The 23058-nt window shown below is 42.0% G+C and overlaps 1 long non-coding RNA gene across 1 annotated transcript in view; it reads left to right on the forward strand.

The window, feature by feature from the left end:
* Positions 1 to 6401, forward strand: part of LOC118883267 — a 51205-nt gene extending 44804 nt beyond the window's left edge. The window contains exon 4 of the long non-coding RNA XR_005016982.1: positions 3766 to 6401. This is a non-coding gene — a long non-coding RNA (uncharacterized LOC118883267). The remainder of the gene's footprint in view (positions 1 to 3765) is intronic.
* Positions 6402 to 23058: the final 16657 nt, after the last annotated feature.

Genomic DNA, 23058 nt, shown 5'->3' on the forward strand with positions numbered 1-23058 from the left:
GAAAAAAAAAAAAATTTTTTTTTTCAACTCATTCCCCAGTTTCATACTATTTGTAGTAACAGCAATTTATTCTTTGAGCAAGTTTCCCAATAAACTTTGTCAAAGGGACCCACATGAGTGCTCACGTGTGTATAAATATACATGAAGATGTGATTCACTGTAAGCTAAAATATGAAAAGAACAGATTTACCTAGCAAGTAAATTCAGGGATGTCTAATCACTTTACAAAATTACCCATTATGGGAGCTCTTTAAATACCGAGTTTCCATAACAAGCTTTTATAGAATTATTAATTCATGAACATCGATATACATAACCTGGCACTGCTCTCTCAGCTCCGTGGCCTTCAGCACAGCCCCAGCCCCTGAATGACGTGGAACACACATTAAAACCTCCATCGCCTGTGCAACTGACTATTGTCCTTCAAACATAGCTAAACACATTTGATTTTTTCCCCCAAGGTAAAGAGGTAACTGTGAATACGGCCAAATAACCTAGACTGTGAGAAATGATCCATTGTCAGACTGTCTTGACTTTTTTCCTTGGAGTCATAACAAAACCACGCCTGTTCTCTCCTGGAAAAAGCAATGAGAACCAACATGCCACGTGACTGTTTCGGAGGAGAAATGAGATGACGCTTGGCTGGGGGCTTCTCCTCTCTCTGCAGGGATATCCTGTTTCCCACGGCGGGCACGACCTGCCTAACCCCCGGCCTGTGGGAAGCGGGAGCCCGCTGTCGTCCCAAGTCAGAGGCGGCAATGGCAGCCGTGCAGGGGAGGGGGCGTTGATGGGGAGCCCACCAGGGAGAGGCTGTCATCGGGTCCTGCAGCTGCACAGGGCAGAGCAAGGACACTGACCCTCTGGAGCCCAGATGGGAAGCATCCCCCCCCCAAGGCCAGTGGGACTTCTGATGCCACCACAGGGGAGCCAGCTGTGCCCATCACAGCAGAGGCCACCTGTGAGGACACCTGTGAGGACACCCACAGAAATACTGAGAAACACTCTGAAGGAGACTCATTTATATAAAAGGAGCCAGTGGGAGAGCTTACAGCAATTATGGATTCAGGCCTTTTCACTCGGCCGTTCTCCTTTTCTGAAACGTTCTTCCAGGCAGACACATAGCTTGCTTTCTTACCTGCTTTGGGTCTCTGTTCAAGTATCACCTTATCAAGAAGTTCATCTCTTTCATCTCTGACCACCTTTCTTAAAATAGCAATACACACACACAATACCCATCCCGTACCCTTACTTTAATTTGTCCAATGCACTCTCACAATCTGACGTATTGCATATCTTATTGTTCAACTCTTTCCACTGGAAGCTCTGCAAGGTAGAAATTTATGTCTACTTGTTCACGGTTTTATTCCCAGTACTTAGAGGAGGGCTCGGCCAAGAGTAGGCCCTCAATTATTCTTTGTTAAATAGGTAACTAGGGCTTCCCTGGTGGTGCAGTGGTTGAGAATCTGCCTGCCAATGCAGGGGACACGGGTTCGAGCCCTGGTCTGGGAAGATCCCACATGCCGCGGAGCAACTGGGCCCGTGAGCCACAACTACTGAGCCTGCGCGTCTGGAGCCTGTGCTCTGCAACAAGAGAGGCCGCGATAGCGAGAGGCCTGCGCACCGCGATGAAGAGTGGCCCCCGCTTGCCGCAACTAGAGAAAGACCATGCACAGAAACGAAGACCCAACACAGCCATAAATAAATATAAAAAAAAAAAATAAGTAACTAAACCTACCCCACACTGTGGTCCACGGTCTCTCATTTCTTTGCCCCAGTCCAGCTGCTGCAACAGGCACGTCTTGAACCTTGTCGTCGCCCATAACAAACTGTTCCACTCCCACACCTCTCTCCTCCACTGACGTGTGCAATTTCTCCCACCGCAGACATTCTTCAAACTCACCACGACTCCTTTACTTTCGTCCAACCATCAACTCCATCCTCTAAACCAAACCCTTTACTTCTCTTGGCTCAGCCTTCATTGAACGTCATCTCGATAGCATTTCTTCGTGCTCTGTGTGCGCGCTGTCCTGTCCTGCTAGCCCAGCCTGCTGGCCCGGCTCCACACTTCTCTGTGACTCACCCCGCAGCCAAGCAGCGCGGAAGAGAGCCACACAACAGAGCAAAGAGCCGATTAGATGAAGCGCTACGGCCAACCTCACAAAGGTCCTCAACACTCCCACTCTAATTCCTTCATTTTCACCAGGCAGTCTCTCCTCCTAGTTTACAGAGGAAATAGAAGCTGTTAAGATGGGGAAGCCATCACCTTTTCAAAAGCAAACACACAGGCCCACTCACCTCTCACACATTCCATCAACTTTCTTATCAGCTTGAATCCCATTCTCACTTATCTTCTGAGGAAATTCCACTATCAACTATCCTTGTATATTTGTCTTCTTTCCTAGGATCTTATATTAGTTTGCGAGGGCTGCCATCACAACGCATCACAGACTGGGTGACTTAACAGAAATCTGTTGTTTCACAGTTCCGGAGGCTGGAAGTCAGAAAGTGTCAGTTGAGCTGGTTCCTTCTGAAGGCTTTGGATTATGTTCCGTGCTTCTGGCCTGGCTTCTGGTGGTTTGCTGGCAATCTTTGGCGTTCCTCGGCTTGTAGAAGCATCAGTCCAATTTCTGCCTTCATCTGCACGTGGCCTTCTCCTTGTGTGCATATCGCTGTGTCCAAATTTCCACTTTTTAAAAGGACACCAGTCATACTGGATTAGGGCCACCTTACTCCAGGGTGACCTCATCCTCACTTCGGATAAGGTCACATTCTGAGTTACTGGGGGTTAGGACTTCAACATATAAATTTTGTGGGGACCATTCAACCCGTAACAGATCTACATCCTTCCCGATGGCTTTTCAATATGCTTAAATCTCTCCCTTTAACAAAAATCAACAGGGTCCACATTTCATTCTGAATTCTGACTCTGTCTCTATTCTTTCCTAACAGTCATTTCTTTTCATTGTTTTCTTTACCCGATGTCTCTATTTCTTTATTTCCCATTCTCTCTTTGATTCACTCCAAACAGCTCTCCAGTAGCTCCCACAAAGGTCAACAGTAGACAACACAATGGTTATTTTAGTGCTCAGCTTATTTGGTTCCCCAGAAGCATTTGACAACACCAAACACACCCACTTTCTTAAAATATTCTCCTCCACTGGGGACTTATCACTACCATTGCTTTGCCTTCATCTTTCTACTCACTTTTCCACTTCCTTCGCAAGCTAGTCACCTTCTAAGCAGCCTGTAAGCAAACCTATAATCTTTCATCTTTGCTCCTGGATCCTCTCCTTTTTACACTCTATACTCTCTTTGTAGATGATCCCATACATACCTATGGCTTCGGTTACCTCCCAGACAGAGGTAACTTGGAAATTGACCCGGCCCAGGTCTCTCCATGGTTGCCAGACCTGTGAATCCTACTGGCTACTTGCTTCTTCTTGAATGTCCTAAACTTTTGTCAACTTCACATTTCTAGAATTGAACACAAAATCTTCACTCCATCACTGTCACTAATAGAGCAGTCCTCCTCTTGTGTTCTCTGCAGGGATGAACTCAAACATTATGCAGACTTGACTAAAGGACCATATGCCAAAGCTGTTACTTCTTCCTTTAACTTCATGTTGTCCTCCAACTCAATTGCGTTTAAAGTACTTATTAAGCATCTAAGATTGTCGCTATTCAAAATGAAACATATTACATGCAAATATTCATTAACTCTCATAACAATTCTGTAAGGTAATTTTATCTATTCCCATTTTGCAGATGAGAAAACCGGGCTTAGAGAAGCTCCCTTACAATGACCTAAATAGCAAATGATGAAGCCTCATGTCAACCTAGATCTGACTCAGAATCTGGACCGTTAGCCACACGACTAAACTGTCACAATCATAGTATATATTGAAGTCATCAGGAGAAAGCAGAAAGCCGCATTTAATCTTGGTTTTGAGGAATGAGAGAAAATACGGATTGAGAACTGAGCAAATCATGCCATCTGAGCAAAGTGAAGATTATAGTGACCCTGACATATGAGAGAGACAGCAGAATCCATTCCAGTGGACCGGAGTCCCTACTGCGGACTATTAAATAAAAGTGAACATATAAGCTAGGGTCATTAAATGGAATTTCTTGAATGCCAGGCTGAGAAGTTAAAACTTGAACCTCTAAGCAGTAGGAAATCAAGAGCAAAAGCATAATGATTTTGAAAAGAGGAGGACAATACAGTCTGTTTTTGTTTCCACTGCCCTTTCTGATGGCACTCAGATCTCTAATAGCCATTCTGGGTTCAGTGAGGACATAAACTCTTCCTTCCTGAGTTATAACTGACACCTCATAGATGGTCACAGTAATGTTATCCCAGCAATCACCATGCATTAAAGGTGGTTAGGCTTTCAAGAGTAAATTTCCAGATACTTGATAAGATTATACAAATTATTTAGAACAGCTGCTTTCTCGGACCCAGTTGTCTTCTCTTTTGTATATTAACGCACCTTTTTCTCCATCAAAGATCTATGCCAGAAATTAATCTGGAGAGTAAAAGATAAGGGTGTGGGACCAAGTAAAAGATAAGGGTATGGGAAAGTGCAGCATTTATTGCAGGGCACCAAGCACGGAGCCCAGGTAGCTAATGCTCAATGGGACCTAGTACATCTCCCATTGTACTAGGAGATGGTGATAATGCATTCCTCACGACGACTGCTCACGTCCAGCTTCCAAAATGCCTTATTCCTACATCATGGCTGTGCATCAGGAGATAAACTAGTTGCCCCACAGGAAGATTGAGACCATTCACTGATTAGAATACCTAAACTGGGTCAGGAATTTGCTAGGGACTGGAGACCTACGGAGCCAAAGGGTCTCTTATCCTCATCGAGCTTCCAGTCCAGGGGAAGACCGACACTAGTCAAATAAACACAAACATACACATTGATATTGATGAGGACTCATATTATATAATTCACTTCAATATAACAGATGAGTTAAATGAAAATTTGTTTTGTTTTTTGTATGCTATAGGCCCTGATGTGCAATCCTGAAACGTGATTCATTTGCAAAGGCCCTCAAGCAAGTTATTCAATTTCACCAAGGTTCAGTCTCCTCGTATATCAAATGGGAGTAATAGTAACAAATGGGGAGTTTTATAAACATAAGTGAGATAATTTATGTGAAAATGCTTGCATTGTGCTTGATACATACTAAATATTAAAATATGTGAGCTATTGTAATTCTTAGAGCCTCTTAGGAGTCTGCATCTTTCCTGCTGTGGGATATAGAATCTGATTAGCCAAATAGTTCTTAACTGCAACCACATCAACAATGTTTTGTGCTAACAGTGTATGCTTACAAAATATCTCTCACAGGTACCGTATAACATTCTGGAAGTAGGGAAAGAAGATGGTAGTTTTTAATCTAGTAAGGGAAATAGATGTGGATACAGATCGAAATAGACATAGATGTACAGACCACAGTGGGAGCTGGACTTGGTAAGTGTGGGCTGGAGATGGAAAAAGCCAGACGGAGCATGATACACACTAGAACACCGGAGTGAGAGTTATCTCAGCGGTAAAAAGCCTTACCTCAATCTGGAGGCAGGACAGAAGCCCAGGTGGAGGCAAAAGAGAAGAACAAGCAGCAAGGAAACACTTCAGCTCCACCCCAGCCTCCTGGTGGAGAGAGCAGCCTAACCAACGTCAACCTAGAAAAAAAATACACGTTGCAAAGAATGCTTCCATTAAAGGCGCTATGACAACGATGATCCTAGCTTCTTGACACCAACTTCAATACAGATGCAAGTAAGAGACATGAAACAGCCCTAGGTCTCAGGTGGTTAAGATTTCTTTACATCTCAGAGTTGTTATTTTTAAAGTCTCAGCCTGAAAACTGACGTCCCCACAAAAACCTGCAACTGAACGTTTATAACAGCTTATTCATAATTGCCAAAATGTGGAAGCAACCAAGATGCCCTTCAACAGGTGAACACGAATAGGTGAAGATGAATATCACGATGAGTAGATGAAGACATGGAAGAGTTTTAAATGCATAATCACTAAAAGGAAGAAGCCAATCTGAGAAGGCTGTATACTATAGTATGTAGACAGCATGATTCTAATTAGATGACATTTTGGAAAAGGCAAAACTATGCAAGTTACTGAGCCAAACTGGGGTCCACTCACCCGTGCACAGTAAAGCCAATCTACCGACCCCAGGTTGTGGTGAAGGAAAGTGCAGCATTTACTGCAGGGCACCATGCAATGAGCCCAGGTAGCTAATGCTCAAAAAACCCAAACTCCCTGATAGCTTTCAGGGAAAGGTCTTTACAGACAGGGTGAGGGAGAGGGATGCAGGTTGTGTTATCAGCTCGTGGACGTTCCTCCGACTGGTTGGTGGTGAGGTAAGTGGGAGTCGGCATCATCAACCTTCCGGTTCCAACTGGTCTGGGGTCTACGTGCTTGTGGGCAGCAGACAGTTAACTTCTCCCACCTGGTGGGGGCTTCAGTACCTGCAAAACGGCTCAAAGGCTCAAAGCTCAGAATATTATCTGCAGCTCTTGAGAAGGAACTAAAGGTCTCTGACTTTGTTTAATGGCTAAACCATTATTACTTTGCCTTACTTGACTGCTTTCCTCTGTTTCTGCATTTTCTCACTTCTCCAATTAAATTTATTCTTTGGACCTTGGGGAAGGCCTAGGAAGCTAAAGTTATTCTACAAACAAGAGGCAGGCAGAGGACATGGCAGTGGGGAGGTGGCAGTCTGTCCCAGGAAGGCCCCACAGGGTTCTACTCAGTTACCCGGAGACAGTAAAAAGATCCGTGATTTCCAGGGCTTTGGTGGGAGGTCAGGAGGGATGAAGAGATTGGAGTGTAACTGATTTTAAGGCAGTGAAACTATTCCATATGATATTATAATGGTGGGTGCATGTCGTTATATATTTGTCAAAACCCACAGAACGTACAACACCGAGAGTGAGCCCTAATATAAACGATGGACTTAAAGTTTAACGATGTGTCAGTGTGTGTTCATCAGCTGTAACACAGGTACCCTCTGCTGGGAGATGCTGAGAGTGGGAGAGGCTGTGTATGTGTGGGGAGGGGATATACGGAAATCCCTGCACTTAACACTCAATTTTGCTGTGAATCTAAAACTGCTGAAAAAAAATCTACTAATTTTTTTTTAATCCCCAGTGGATGAACACTGTGTAGATAGGTGACGGGTGTGGGAGGGAGGCTTGTTTTTCCTTGTTTATCCTTTTCAACCTTTCGAATTTTACATCATGACAATATATTTCCTATTCAGTAAATAATTTCTTCAAAAATTAAAAGGGGAAAATACATATCCACATCAACGGTATCTGTTTAGTTTACAAGTAATTAAGTCTAAGTTTACAAGTAATTAAATCATACATAGTCATACATGGAAACACGTGGAAAACATGATTGGTCATCCTGAGGTAGCTCTGCAGCGTTGTACCCATCTATCCCTTAGAAAGCAGACACAGCAGTGAAGGGATTTGCCCCAAGACTTTTATCTGACCAGGAGGATATTTCCTCTTCCTCTTCCTGCTATTTCACTGCTTCTTTGTATTGAAAAAACTAGGGGTTTCACAAGATGTTCTAACCTGGCTCACAGGTAACAGATTGTTCAAAGTTAAGAAAACGTGAACCAGCTATATGGTTTGGACGCCTTCACCACTCAGAAGTTATAACTGACCTTTACACCTGATCTCTGCCCTCTGCCTCATGGTCAAGCCTTGTCATTCAGCCAGGTGACAGGGTTAAAGGTGATGCCACAACACTTCTGGCCTCCCAAACACCAGGCACAAGGGCGCCCTCCCAGGGGCTGGGATGCTTCCTAGTTCAAGTTTCCACATAAGAAAATGGCTGCTGGAGGTAAAGAGGAGGGATGACGATAATGGCTGATATTTATTGCAACTAACGTGCGAAGCATTGCTCTGAGCACTGTTCCAGTATTAACTCATGTAACCCACTCAACCCCGCGAAGTAGCTGCAGCTCTGTCCCCACTTTATAAGGAGAAAACGAACATACGCAGAGGTTAAGTAACTTGCCGAGGTCACCCAGAGATGGAGTCAACAGACAAACTCTGGCAAACTGTGATCACTCAGTAGAGAACGAATTTGCCCACACTCCCCGGTACTTGCATTAGGATTTAAAAATAGAGGCCACAGCTCTCAGCAGGACTGTGGAGTTGCTCCAGCTCAGTGCTCTGAAGTGTTCTGGGGAAGAGGAGAAGCAGCTTGAGATCCGTTCATTCTGTTCAGAAGGCGAGCAGCAGAGTCTGCTGGGAGGTCTGAGCGTGGCGTAGTTTTCACGACCTTAGAAGCCAGGCTGGGATCTCAGGAGCCAGCCCCACATCCCTTACTGGGATCTGCGTGCTGCAGATCCCCAGGTCCAACGTCAGGAGTGATCCAGAAGCCTGAGCGACCTTCAGATACTCCCCGAAGCAGCGAGTCTCCAGGTGTGGTCCCCAAGCAGCATCATCACCATCACCTGAGAGCTTGGTAGAAATGCAAATTCCCAGGCCCCATATCAGACCTCCGGAATTAGAATCTCATAGCGGGGCCTAAAAGTCTGTGTTTGAACAAGTAATTCTGGGTGATTGTAACGTGGGTCAAAGTTCGAGTACCACTGCCCTGCAGGACTCCTATATTTGATCCGTGTCTTCTTTCCCCAGAGCGCCCCCTTGGACAGTAATTTTCTGGGTATCCTTGGAATCACCTGGGCTCTCCTGATTCTGGGACCACCCACCTGTGACGGTAGCACATAAACAGAGTCAGGGGTAGGGAGAGGGAACCTGGGGCTCTGACTTCCCGTTCTCTTTTCTAACTATTTTGAAGGAAAAGAGAGAGTGATGATTTCTCTTCTTTTGAAAATGCCAAAGGCAAGCTAAATCATCAACACGTTCATTTTTGACAGAAAGGAATCACGTGGGAAAGTCTCTCAAGCTTGGAGTGATTTATTCTGCTCAAACCCCAAGTCAGCCCAGGAGCCCTGGCCATTTCTGGCAGTGGTGAGAGTTCCAACTAAATCAAATAGAGCGCGATGCCTGCGTGCGTGGACGTGCTGAGTCTCTCCCGGACACTGTTTGGAAACCCAGGACAGAAAATCTCATGGAACCTTCAGAACCTTCCCTTTCTCCTCCTTCTGTGTAGACGTGTTAAAAAGATGTGTAAGTGATTGTTCTAAGAATCTGTTCCACCGGCTCCAGTGCAGGAAGCTGCAGATGCGGCTGCTGTGTGATAAAGGAAATGGTTTCTGGAAGCCCAGCTCCAGAGGACTGTGTTCCTCATGCGCCCTCTTGTGGCCACTTAGAGATAATGCAATCAGGTGAGGCCTCGGACTGTGTTCTTCCGTTAAAGCTGCAATTTAGGGAATTTGAAATCTCAAGAATTCAGGATTTGGAAAGCTTGTCTTTCCATAAATTATGCTTGCCTTGGGCCTTGTGGAAACCTATAGAGCTATTCTTCCTAAAGTGACTGTGATGGTCTATCCCAACTAAAGCTGTTTTGCAAAGAATAGCAAATAAGTATCAGCTTTTTGTTTAAAGAATGTATACCGGGGCTTCCCTGGTGGCACAGTGGTTAAGAATCCGCCTGCCAATGCAGGGGACACGGGTTCGAGCCCTGGTCCGGGAAGATCCCACATGCCGCGGAGCAACTAAGCTCGTGTGCCACAACTACTGAGCCTGCGCTCTAGAGCTCACGAGCCACAACTACTGAGCCCACGTGCCACAACTACTGAAGCCCACGCGCCTAGAGCCCATGCTCTGCAACAAGAGAAGCCACCGCCATAAGAAGCCCGCGCACCGCAACGAAGAGTGGGCCCCACTCACCGCAACTAGAGAAAGCCCGCGCGCAGCAAAAAAGACCCAACACAGCCAAAAATAAAAAAAGATTAAAAAAAAAAAAAAGAATGTATAACAATTAAGGAGGCTGCAAGTAGAGAGAGGATAATTGAGTTACCGTTGGCTTGTAGCTGTGTTTACATGGGCAAAGCAAAGTGCAAGAGAAAATTTAGATCATTTGTAGGCTTGTTCATCAGTTAAACCAAAAACAAGCTGTAAAAGAAATTAAAGATACTAATTTCTATCTAATAACAGATATTAAAGCATGTATGTATGGAGACTACACGTTTGGTGCGTGCCAGCCCTGCACAGCCTCCAGGACGAATTCCTTCCTGCTGTTGGTGTGGTTCTGAAATCCAGCGTCCTCCCCGTGGCTACACTGCCTTATTAAGCTGGGAGAAGGTGACGACCTTCCTTGGCTCCCAGGGGGGATATCCCAGGGGGGATATGGCACTGTCCTCTCCCCTGGGCCCTTGTTCTTCACCTGAAAAACACTTCCCTGCCCCCCTAAGCTCTGAGAACTTGAAGGCTTTGCTACTGGTGCATGGAAGTTTAGCAGTGTTATGTGCCTGCTACATTCTCTTCTGGCTTTAGGAAAGAAGCCTGCCTACAGTTACAAGTTTCCAATAGAGAGCAACAAGATCTAAGTGCCGTGCAGTGTCTAGCTAATCACCTCCACAAGTAGATATAAATGAAAGTTTGATAAAGGGAAGATTACATTAATTATTCAGTTTTTCTAATTGTCCAGAAATAAAAATAGGTTGTCGGCAGCTAGACAAAATTTTCCAGAACAAGGAAACATGGGGATGAATTAGGGGATTAGGAAGCACATAAGATTTAGGACAGGGCAGCTCGACCTTGGCACTCCTCGGCTGTCTGAGTTGAGGAATGCTTTGTTACAAGGGCTGCCCTGTGTCTTCTGGAATGCACAGCAGTACCCCTGCACTTACCCGTCAGATGCCAGTAGCACCCCACCAGTGGCGATAACCCAAATGTCCTCTGATGGCAATACCATCCCCAGTTGAGAACCATTGTTTTGTGGGGATGAGGCTGGTAGCAAAATTATTAAATACTGCAATTGATGAACCAAGATGAGACAGAAGATGTCTGACTATAGGGCACCATGATGTACAGGAGAGCAAATGGGCTTTGGGGTTAGTAAGACCAGGGCTCAGATTAAATGACAGGACCTTAAGCCTCTTTTTTTTCCTAAGCCTCAGCTTCATGTATGTAAAATAATAACAATAATAATATAACAATGGTAATTAAGAATAACATTGTTGAGAGGTTAAATGAAATAAAGTTCATAAGGGATCTAGTATATTGCTTGGTATTTAACAAGGTCAGTAGATAGCAGTGTCTTTTCCTTATCTCCAGAAGTTTTTAGAAATAAAGTATAGCTTCCTGGGGTAGTTTAAAAGAGTCCTGGGAGACTGGCATAGGTGGGGTGGGAAGAGCCTTGTACCTGGGATGCTTGGTGAATAATGTCACCCTCCCTTCCTTCTGAAAGATTCTCCCTGAAATATAGGCTGTGCCTATTCAGAACTGAGGGCGGTGCAGTGCATTAGCTCTCAGGATAAATAATCACAAAGGGCAGCAAAACAGATTAAGAGCATTCCAGAAACAGAAATATTTATGGTCTTTAAATGTTCCACTTTGGTCTCTATTTTTCAATCAGAAAAGTGCAAAATCATCCTTTTAACATGGGGAGTAAAATTCTTATACTTTGATGTCAATGAAACATCCTTGGCAAATCTGAAGGAGGGGATGTTTGTCATGTTATTTGTGTCTGACACACATCCCTTCTTGAATAATGAATGCTGTGTTTTCAGATTAGTCCTATAATGCTTCATGAAAGCCTTAAGTAACTCTGTGGAAACATCTTCATTGCCCTTCCTGTTCCTTACAGCTTTAATTAAATCATTTGTTTACCTCTTACATAAATTACCTAAAAATAAAAAGGTGTTCAAATGATTTAAATTTCCCACACGGTAACAATCATGGCATTGGTAATTTATTCTTGAATTTTATCCCACTAAAGATTAATTCTCCTTTTCCCAGAATCCCTGAATCCTAATCTGTTCACATGTCTGATTCTCTTCTAACATTCAAGACCCCTTGTTTGAAAACGGGGAGCCTGGGAGAAGACTGAAATTCCCCGTTTTTAAACTATATCCACGTCCTCACCACTGTCACAAATTGTTCTAGGTGAAGCTAGATGAAATTAACAACATATGACTTTTTTTTGACCTACAAAAATGGCAAGTTCACATGGTTTAAGTTAAAATTCTATCCCAATTTCTCTTACAATTCTGCTCATCCAGTGTCACTTTCCTCATGGAGTTTTCCACAGTAGCTGCTACCCTGAAATGATCTCCCTTTCCTAAAGATGCCTACTTTGCGATAGTACTGTTGTTGATCCCTTATTACATCACTTTTGAGGGTGTTTCCCTTGGAGAGAGTGTAAATTGCAGAATTCAGCCGGGAGAGCTGTATTTGATTCTTGAGTCTTCTAAGTACTTGCTGGGTGAGTGGAGGTCAGCTATTTGGCCTTCCTAAGTCTCAAATTCCACTCTTGTAAAAGAGTTGTCTTAAGTATTGAGATAATGAATTTAATATTTTACATAGTGTCTAAATGCTTAGTAAATGGTCATTTAAAAAAATGATTGGTAGCTGTATCAATGAACTCCTGACGCCATGCCTTATTCACTGCAGCCTCCCCATAGGGGTTCAACACGTAACAATAACAACAACAATATAATGAGTAGGCATTTACTTACTTACTTCAAGTAGGCATTTACTCTACCTAGTACTTTGCTAAGTATTTTCCTTGTATTTATCTCATGTAATCCTCACAACAATCCTGTGAGGTAGATACTGTTAATATCACCATTTTGGAGATGATTAATTTGAAGCAAACAGAGATAAGATAAATGGAACATGGCCACACACATGGAGGAGCCAGGGCTGGAACCAAGGTAATCTGACGTCAGAGTCCCTAATCTGTTCGATATCTCCCTGGTGATGCCCTAGATCTACTGCAAAGGCCTCAAAGACTTCTTTCTACTTTAAAGAGTCCATGATTCCAACGTGATAGTCTTGGAGCACTGTCATTTTTACTCACTTAACTCATAATCTTCCCACTTTTTTCTTTGTCCTATTAACTGTTTGATATTTCATTTGGGTTCTAAGTAACTAGAGATTTTTGTCAACATAGCTGGGCAGGACTAAATCATGGTTAAAATTAAGAGTTCAGTTCATTTTAACAATCTACCCCCTCGATGTGAGGTACCATGTGAGGCACTCAACAAACATATATGAATACCATACAGTACTTTGCTAAAAGTATTCATAGCAGTATCATATGAAAAGACTAAACTTGACATTTAAGAGCTGATGCCATGGAAGACACGAACATAACTGAACTTGGAGAACCATCTCAACAGATATCACGTAACTGCCCCTGTGTGTCCAGCCAGCACTTTGCGAGGTGCCGTGGGATCTAAACAAAAGTACAATGACTCTTGACTGCAGAGACCACACAGTCCTGTGAAGATAGCGACACTCACATGTGCAGTCAGGTGACTCTGCAAATCAGCATAATCATTCCTTTAACAAGTATAGATTAAGAACCAACTACCAGCCAAGCCTATGCTGGGAACTGGGACAAGGGTAAACAGGTTAGGCCTGGCCTTGCCCCCATGAATTGAACAATTTGGGGGAATACATGACAGATTTTGTGGGAAGGATAGAAAATAAAGTCACAGTTTAGAGAGCTCATTGAGGACTACAGTAATTGGAAAAGCCCTCTTAAATGAGGGCAGGATTTGAGTTTGGTCCTCAGCAAAGGATGGTAACATGTCACCTAGTGACTTAATTCCCAAACGCGGCAATCAACACAAATGCATAACGTGGTATCATAATTTCATAATGGTGGTAAAAGACAGCCAGTGAAAGATGATTACACCTTCACAATGTGCATTCATATTCACATCGTCCTTCACAGCATTTTAAGCTTAGCATTCTTTTTTTTTTTAATTTATTTTATTTATTTATTTTTGGCTGCGTTGGGCCTTTGCTGCTGCGCGCGGGCTTTCTCTAGTTGCGGCGAGCCGGGGGCTACTCTTCATTGCGGTGCGCAAGCTTCTCATTGGGGTGGCTTCTCTTGTTGCAGAGCACGGGCTCTGGGTGCTCAGGCTTCAGTAGTTGTGGCATGCGGGCTCAGCAGTTGTGGCTCGCGGGCTCTAGAGCGCAGTCTCAGTAGTTGTGGCGCACAGGCTTATTTGCTCCGAGGCATGTGGGATCTTCTCAGACCAGGAATCGAACCCGTGTCCCCTGCACTGGCAGGCGGATTCTTAACCACTGCGCCACCAGGGAAGTCCCTAAGCTTAGCATTCTTATTTCATTTACTGAAAGAACTAAGGCAAAATGTAACCTCAAATTTGAAAATGCTCCTTGCAAAGATTCTTATAGAACTATGTTAAAAAGCCAAAGTTCTGGGCTTCCCTGGTGGCGCAGTGGTTGAGAATCTGCCTGCCAATGCAGGGGACACGGGTTCGAGCCCTGGTCTGGGAAGATCCCACATGCCGCGGAGCAACTAGGCCCGTGAGCCACAATTACTGAGCCTGCGCGTCTGGAGCCTGTGCTCCGCAACAAGAGAGGCCGCGATGATGAGAGGCCCGCGCACCGCGATGAAGAGTGGTCCCCACTTGCCACAACTAGAGAAAGCCCTCGCACAGAAACGAAGACCCAACACAGTCATAAATAAATAAATAAATAAATAAAAAAAAAAGAACGTGAATTTCTTTAAAAAAAAAAAAAAAAAAGCCAAAGTTCTGCACTATAGTTAAAATTGAGGTGTTTTCCTTTCAATTCAAAACCTCAATTTTCAGACCTTAATATCTTGGACTTTTCAACCACAGGCAGTGGGAAGTTGGTTACAGAGAGTGGTTACTATGAAGAAGGGGGTTGCTGATAGCATACTTCTGAAGTCCAACTGTGGCCTGTCATCGTTCAGTGGTTAAGGAAGCAATCCAGAGAAGAATATGTTGAGGGATAAATTGCTAACTCAATCAAGATGAATAACCTGGGCAGGTCAAACTGTATTTTTTTCCATTTCCCTTAATACTGGTCCACAGTGTGAGTAAGAAGCCCAGTTATATTTTCCCCCATATGATGGTTTAGAAAAGATTTCCACAATATAATTCACATGGTACCAGGGATTATCTTTTTATGTGCAAACTAAACAAGATGAAATTATGTCAGCACAAGTCTCTGAAGATAAGATATGTCAAAAAGATAAATTACATAATTTATATTTGCATTCCTTTGCATTTTAATATTGTTATATTCTTTGCATTTCTAATTATATTTGCATTTTAAATATTGAATTCATTTTAATTTCAGGGGTAAAATGATATGATATAACTAGGAATGGATGGACATGAGACACTTTCAAATTCTTGTCTTTGCCACAGCTGCAGTCAAAGACTTCTTTCCTTCCCATGATCCCCCAGTACCCCAAAGACCAGTATAATAAAACTAATGCCTAGCTGCTTACTAATACGGTACCTCTTACTATTGTTCAAATTATCTCTCCCGGCCACGTGAGCAAAGTAGACACCTCTGCCCTGTGACGCCCCCTTGCAGGAGGCGTCACAGGCGCCTGCGCCTCACCATTAGGCTTGCTTACGTGCATGGACGTAGAAGTTCTGGATCAGCCAGCACCGCCTGTGCACAGCCCTCTGCCGTGAGGAAGCCAGCCACGTCTCACATAGGGCTGCACCCTCACCCCGAATCCAGAAGTGAGAAGACATAAGGAGTGGAGCCGCGGACGATCTGCACCACTGAGCAGACCTACGGTCACCGCCAGGCTGGCTCCGTGGCCCTAGGTGCTGGCTCGCAGGGGGATCCTTCAACCCCGGGCCCTGGCTCACCCCAGTGCCTGCTGGCTCCAGCGGCCCCAGGAAGCTCCTGTGGCCCAAGGTGACTTCCCTGTCACCAGGATCCAAGTGAGTTCCTGCTACCCCAGGACTACAGTGGCTCCTGCCATCCAAGGTGGCTTCCGTGGCACCAGGCTCCCAGTGGGCTCCCACCAATCCAGGCCCCTGACCCACCCCAGCATCTGCTGGCTCTGGCAGCCCCAAGTGATTTCAAAGAAAACGAGCTCCCAGCCCACCCAGGCAGCTCCCGTGACCGATGACTCCCCATGGACTTTAGCCAACCCGGGCTCCCAGATCACCCCTGAGCTAGCCAACTCCTGTGGCACCAGGCTCCTGGTAGGTTCCTGAGAACTCAGAATGAAAAAGAGTAAAGAAATTCTGCATGCGCTATAGGATACCATGAAAAAAAAAATCTACACATTACTGGAGTCCCAGAAAAAGAACAGAGAGAGGGAGAAAGCACATAAAGTTTATTTAAAGAAATAATGGCTGAGAACATCCCAAATTTGGGGAGAGATTTGGACATCCAAGTTCTGAAGCTAATTGGCCACCCAAAAATTTCAACTCAGAATGATCTTTAAGACACATTAGAATAAAAGAAAGATATATTATAATGAAATTATCTAAAATCAAAGATAGAGAATTTTTAAAGTAGCAAGAGAAAAAAACTCCTCACATAAGGAATTCCACAAGACTATCAGAGGATTTGTCAACAGAAATCTTGCAGGGCAGGAGAGAATGGGATGATATATTCAAAGTGCTAAAAGAAAAAAAAAAGTCAACCAAGAATACTTTCCTTGGCAAAGCTATCCTTCAGAAATGAAGGAGAATCTATGAAACAGAAACAGAATCACGCACACAGAGAACAGACTGGTGGTTGCCTAGGGGGCGGGGGGTGGGAGAGGGATGGATTGGGAGTTTGGGATCAGCAGATGCAAACTGGTATATATAGAATGGATAAACAACAAGGTCCTACTGTATAGCGCAGGGAACTATATTCAATATCCTGCGAGAGACCATAATGAAAAAGAATATGAAAAAGAATGTATGTATATGTATAACTGAGTCACTTTGCTGTACAGCAATAATTAACACTACATTGTAAATCAACTATACTTCAATTAAAAAATAAAAATTGAAAAAAAATTTTTTAATTTAAAATTAAAAAAAAGAAATAATGAGTTTGAAGATGAATAAAAACTAATGAATAAAGTGGGGGAAAAAAGAAATAAAGGAGAGATCAAGATTTCCTCAGACAAAGCTAAGGGAAATCATCACCACTAGACCTGCCTTTACAAGAAATGCTGAAAGGAGTCCTTCAAGCTGAAATGAAAAGACACTAACTAGTGACATTAAAAAAACATCAAAATATAAAACTTACTGGTAAAGCTAAGTATATAATCAAATTCAGATTACTCTAGTACTCAATATGGCAGTGTGATAATCAGATAATCACTTAACTCTAGTATAAAGGTTAAAGGACAAAAGTATTAAAAATAACTACAGCTACTATAATTAGGTAATAGATACACAATATAAAAAGAGGTATATTGTGATATCAAAAACACAAACTTATGGGGAAGAATGTAAAAGAGTAGAGTTTTTGTATGCAATCAAAATTAAGTTACTATCAGCTTAAAATAGACTGGTATACCTGAAAAATATTTTATGTAAGCTTCATAATAACTACACAGCAAAAACCAATAGTAAACACACAAAATATAAACAGAAGGGAATCAAAGAATATCACTATGAAAAATTATCAATTCACAAAGAAAGACAGCAAAGAGGAAGACAGCTAACAGCATACTCAACAGTGAAAGGTTGAAAGCTTTTCCTCTTAAATCAGGAGCAATACAAGGATGCCCACTCTCACCACTCCTATTCAGCACAGTACTGGAAGTCCTAGACAGAGCAATTAGGCAAGAAAAAATAAAATAAATAAAATAAAAGCCATCCAAAATGGAAAGGAAGAAGTAAAATTGTCTCTTTCCACAGATGATATAATCTTATATGCAGAAAACCCTATAGACTACACACATACACACACACACACACACACACACACACACACACACACACACAAATCTGTTAGAACTAATTAAGGAATTCAGCAAAGTTGCAAGATACAAAATCAACACAAAAATCTGTTGCATTGCTGTACACTAACAATGAAACAGCTGAAAAAGAAAGCTAGTGGCAGGGCAGAAATAAAGACGCAGATGTAGAGAACGGACTTCAGGACACAGGGCAGGACGGGGAAGCCGGGACAAAGTGAGAGAGTAGCACTGAGACATATACACTACCAAATGTAAAATAGATGGCTAGTGGGAAACTGCTGAATAGCACAGGGAGATCAGCTCGATGCTTTGTGATGACCTTAGAGGGGTGGGATAGGGAGGATGGGAGGGAGGCTCAAGAGGGAGGGGATATGGGGATATATGTATACTTATAACTGATTCACTTTGTTGTACAACAGAAACTAACACAACATCATAAGGCAATTATATTCCAATAAAGATATAAAAAAAAGAAAGCACCCAATTTACAATAACATGAAAAAGAAGGAATAAATTTAACCAAGAAAGTGAAAAAAATCTGTATGCTGAAAATTATAAGACATTGATAAAAGAAACTGAAGAAGACAAATAAATAGATCCCTTGCTTATGGATTGGAAAAATTAATATTGTTAAAATATCCATAGAACCCAAAGCCATCCATAGAGTCAATGCAATCACTATCAATTTCCAAGGGGGTTTTTCACAGAAATAGAAAAAGCAATCCTAAAATTAGTATGGAATCGCAAAAGGCCCCAAATAGCCAAAGTAATCCTGAGAAAGAAGAACAAAGCTGTAGGCATCACAATTCCTGATTTCAAACTTTATTACAAAGCTATGGTAATCAAAACAGTATGGTACTAGCAAAAAACAGACATATAGACCAATGGAACAGAATTGAGGACCAGAAATAAACCCACACATATTATTTGTTCAACTAATATTTAACAAGGGAGCCAAGAATACTCAATGGGGAAGGGAGATAGGGCAACAGGGAGATGTTGATCAAAGGGTACAAAGGTTATGTGGGATGAATAAATTCTGGAGATTTAAGGTACAACAAGGTGACTATATTTAACAGTACTGTATTATACTTGAAACTGCCTAAGAAAGTTAGTCTCAAGTGTTCTCACCACAAACACACACATACAAAATGAGATGATGAATGTGCTAATTAGTTTGATTGTGGTAATTATTTCACAGTATATACATAGATCAAAACATCATGTTGTATACCTTAAATATACACAGTTTTTATTTGTCAGGTATACCTCAATAAAAGTAGAAAAAAATAAAAATGAAAATGAAAATAAAAATCTTTCAAGTGTTGACAGCTACAGGCTTCACAGTACTTGGCATGCTAACAAAGCATGAACTACTCCCATCAGATGGTGAAGATAAAAACATCATTAGAAGCACATCAGTAGAACTGTAGCCAGAGATGAGGTTTGAATTAGTGGAGGAGGGAGAAGAAGAGGAAGAGAAAGGAGGAGGAGAATTTTAAAAGTAAGATGAAGGAGGAGGAGGAGAAGTAAAAGAAATAGACACAAAGAAGGAAGAGGAGGAGGAGGAGGAGGGAGAAATAATCACCTATATCTCAGCATCCAGAGAGAAGCGTAGCTAACATTTCGGTGTCAGCACATACACACAAATACACACACACAGTAACTTCAGCACTTTTCCTAAGTTGGCAGGTGTACAAAACTTAGACGAGAGCCAGTAGGTTATAAGCATGTCAGGTTTGTCATAGTCATGCAGCATTTAGGAAGATGTGTTTAAGAGTGAAATTTAGGTCCAACTATGAAAGAAGGGAAAGAAAGCAGATGGGTGAGTGGTATTTCTAGGACTTGTCAATCTCTCAGGAATCTTGAAATAGACATCATAGAAGAGAGGGAACTGGCTGAGAGGATTTGAGAGCATCAGTATGGAATTAGATGAGAACAAAAATGGCCTTGTAAATAGGAAAGTTGATAGAAGGGAACACTGTGATAGAACAAAAGAAAGTAGATTAAAACTAGGGGAAAAGAAGCTTAAGATTTTAAAATATAGTCTCCCTTAACAATTAGTTAGACTATGTAAAATATATATTACTTTTAAAATTGGTAGGCATGATACTGAGACTGCTCTGGGAGTGATTTGACACACGTATATCATGAAATAATTATTACAATAAGATTAGTTAACACCTCCATCTCCTCATATAATTATCATTTTTTGCGGTGATAACATTTAAGATCTACTATTAACAACTTTCAAGTACACAACACAGTGTTGTTAATTATAGTCACCATGCCGTATATTAGACGTCCAGAACTTATTAGTCTTATAACTGGAAGTTTATACCCTTTGACCAACATCTCCTCATCTCCTCTGCCCACAACCCCCAGTAACCACCATTCTACTCTCTATTTCTGAGTTCACTTTTTTAGATTCCACACGTGAGATCACACAATATTTGTCTTTGTCTGACTTACTTTACTTAAAATAATGCCCTTGAGGTCCACCTATGTTGTCCCAAAAGACAAGATTTCCCTCTTCTTTATGGATGAATATCTATTTATTTATTTATATAACATTTTCTTTATCCATTCATTTGTCAATGGCCACTTAAGATTGTTTCCATGTCTGGGCTATTGTGAATAATGCTGCAATGAACATGGGAGTACAGAAATCTCTTCAATGTCCTGCTTTTCTTTCCTTTGGATATATACCCAGAAGTAGGACTGCAGGAATCATATGGTGGTTCTATTCTTAATTTTTTGAAGAATTTCCATACTGTTCCACAGTAGCTGCACCAATTTACATTCCCACACACAGTGCACAAGGGTTCCCTTTTCTCCACATCCTGTTATCTCCTGTCTTCTTGTTCTCTCTTGTCTTCTTGATGATAGTCATTTTAACAGGTATGAAGTGGTATCTCATACCTGTGGTTTTGATTTGCATTTCCCTGATGATTAGTGATGTTGAGCATCTTTTCACGTACCTGTTGGCCATTTATACGTTTTCTTTGAAAAAATGTCTATTTAAGTCCTCTGCCCATTTTTTAATCAGATTGATTTGGGGTACTGAATTGTGTAAGTTCTTTATTTTGGATTTTAACCCATTATCAGATAGATGGTTTGCAAATATTTTCTCCCATTCTGTAGACTGCCTTTTCATTCTACTGATTGTTTCCTTTGCTATGCAGAAGATTTTAGTATGATTCAATCCCATTTTTGCTGTTGTTGCCTGTGCTTTTGGTGTATATCCAAAAAATAGTTGCTAAAATCAATGTCAAGGAACTTCATCCCTATGTTTTCCTCTAGTAGTTTTACAGCTTCAGGTCTTGCATTTAAGTCTTTAATCAATTTCGAGTTCATTTTTGTGAGTGGTGTATGTGAAATAATGGTTTTATTTCCTTCTTTGCATGTGAATATCCAGTTTTTCCATACCATTTATTGAAGAGGCTGTCTTTTCCCCATGTGTATTCTTGGCACCTTTGTTGAAGATCAGTTGGCCATATATGTGTGGGTTTATTTCTGGGATCTAGAATAGAGAATTCAGAAACACTTGCAAGTTTTATGCCTAGCACCCTACTACTTACTTTGATCTTCCATGTTTGGTACCAAGAATGCTGACCAACTACAGCTCTGTATAGGGAAAAACATCCAGTATTCCTCCTGGGTTTGTCCTTTATTCTCACACTCACAACACTTCTACACTTCTAGTCACCAAATGTGTATGGGGTTTTCCCACACCAAGCAATTCTCTGTTACATGAGCTGGTCAATTCTGACACTATCTACTAAAGGTAGCAGCAGAGTCCACAGGTTAAGGGCTCAGTCTCATAAGACTGTCTCCTCATCTCAGATGCCAGCTGCAAGTAGTAGGCCCCCAGGTTACCCACAATTTCTGTCTGACTTGGCCACAAATCAGAGGTTTCCATGACCTCCACCCCTTGGATTTGATTTTTGCTAAAGCATCTCACAGAACTCAGGAAAACACTTACTTACACTTACTAGTTTATAATTAAAGGATATGAAGAGCCAGAGGAAGAGATATGCAGGATGAGGTCTTGGGAGGATCCCAAGCAGGAGCTTCTGTCCCATGGGGTTCGAGTCCGTCACCCTCCCAGTACGTGGATGTGTTCACCAACATGGAAACTCTCTGAGTTCCATACTACTGGGACTTTATGCAGGCTGCCTCGCATAGGCATGATCAATTATTAACTCCATTTCCAGCTCCTCTCCCCGATCTGAAGATGGGGCGGGGGGGTGGGAGGTTGAAAATTCCAAACTTCTAATCATGGCTTCCTCTTTCTGGTGACCAGCCCCCATCCTGAAGCCATGCACAGTTAGCTCACTAGTACAAAAGACCCCTCAAACGCTCCAATCAAGGTGGACTTTACATGGGTTTTAGGAGCTCTCTGCCAGGAACCGGGGGCAGAGATGAAGAGATAGGTACATAGATAGATAGATAGATAGATATAGAGAGAGAGACTATATAATCTAGTATCTCACAAGCTCCTTTACACTACTTAAGCTCCTTGGGTACCAATTCCATACACAGACCTGTCCTGTATTAAGTGGATATAGTGTTGGAGATTCTAAAATAAATTTGTATCTCCAAATATAAAAAATAGATATAAGAATAAACAATTGATGACCCTCACATCTGATCAAATTTTCAAAACTCACCGTGTTAAGAACCAAGCTCTGTTTTGAAAATTGATCCTCAGAGGGAAAAAAAAAAAACCGGGTAGGGGGGAGATTCTGAGCTGCTGGAACTCAAACTGGAGAGACTCGATGTTAATAACTGAAGACTTCCTTCCCACCAAATCTATATCTAAGGGGGAGAGCAAGAAATAACGATGATTTTGAAGCTTTTGCAAAAGCAGAAATCCTATCCCTAAGCAGTTCTAAACAGAAGTTAAATCTTGAACAAATATAAGAACTGAATATAACAATAAAGAAGTAAAGTGCTATGACCATTTGCAGAATGGAAATATAAGGTCCTTCTCTCCTCCCACATTTGTAAGAATCTCATGTTTTCACAAACCTCAAAATTCTGTGGAGAGGGTTTAGTTTACTGATTTTTTGTACTTAAAATAGCACTTGAAATGCTTTTTTAGTAAACAAAAAAACAAAAAAAACACACAATGATTTTTTTCTCTTAAACAGTGGCTGTCCTTTTAGGTTTGCTTTCATCACTTTTAAAACAT

This window comes from Balaenoptera musculus, chromosome 17 (genome assembly GCF_009873245.2).
Source record: "Balaenoptera musculus isolate JJ_BM4_2016_0621 chromosome 17, mBalMus1.pri.v3, whole genome shotgun sequence".
Classification (NCBI taxonomy): Eukaryota; Metazoa; Chordata; class Mammalia; order Artiodactyla; family Balaenopteridae; genus Balaenoptera; species Balaenoptera musculus.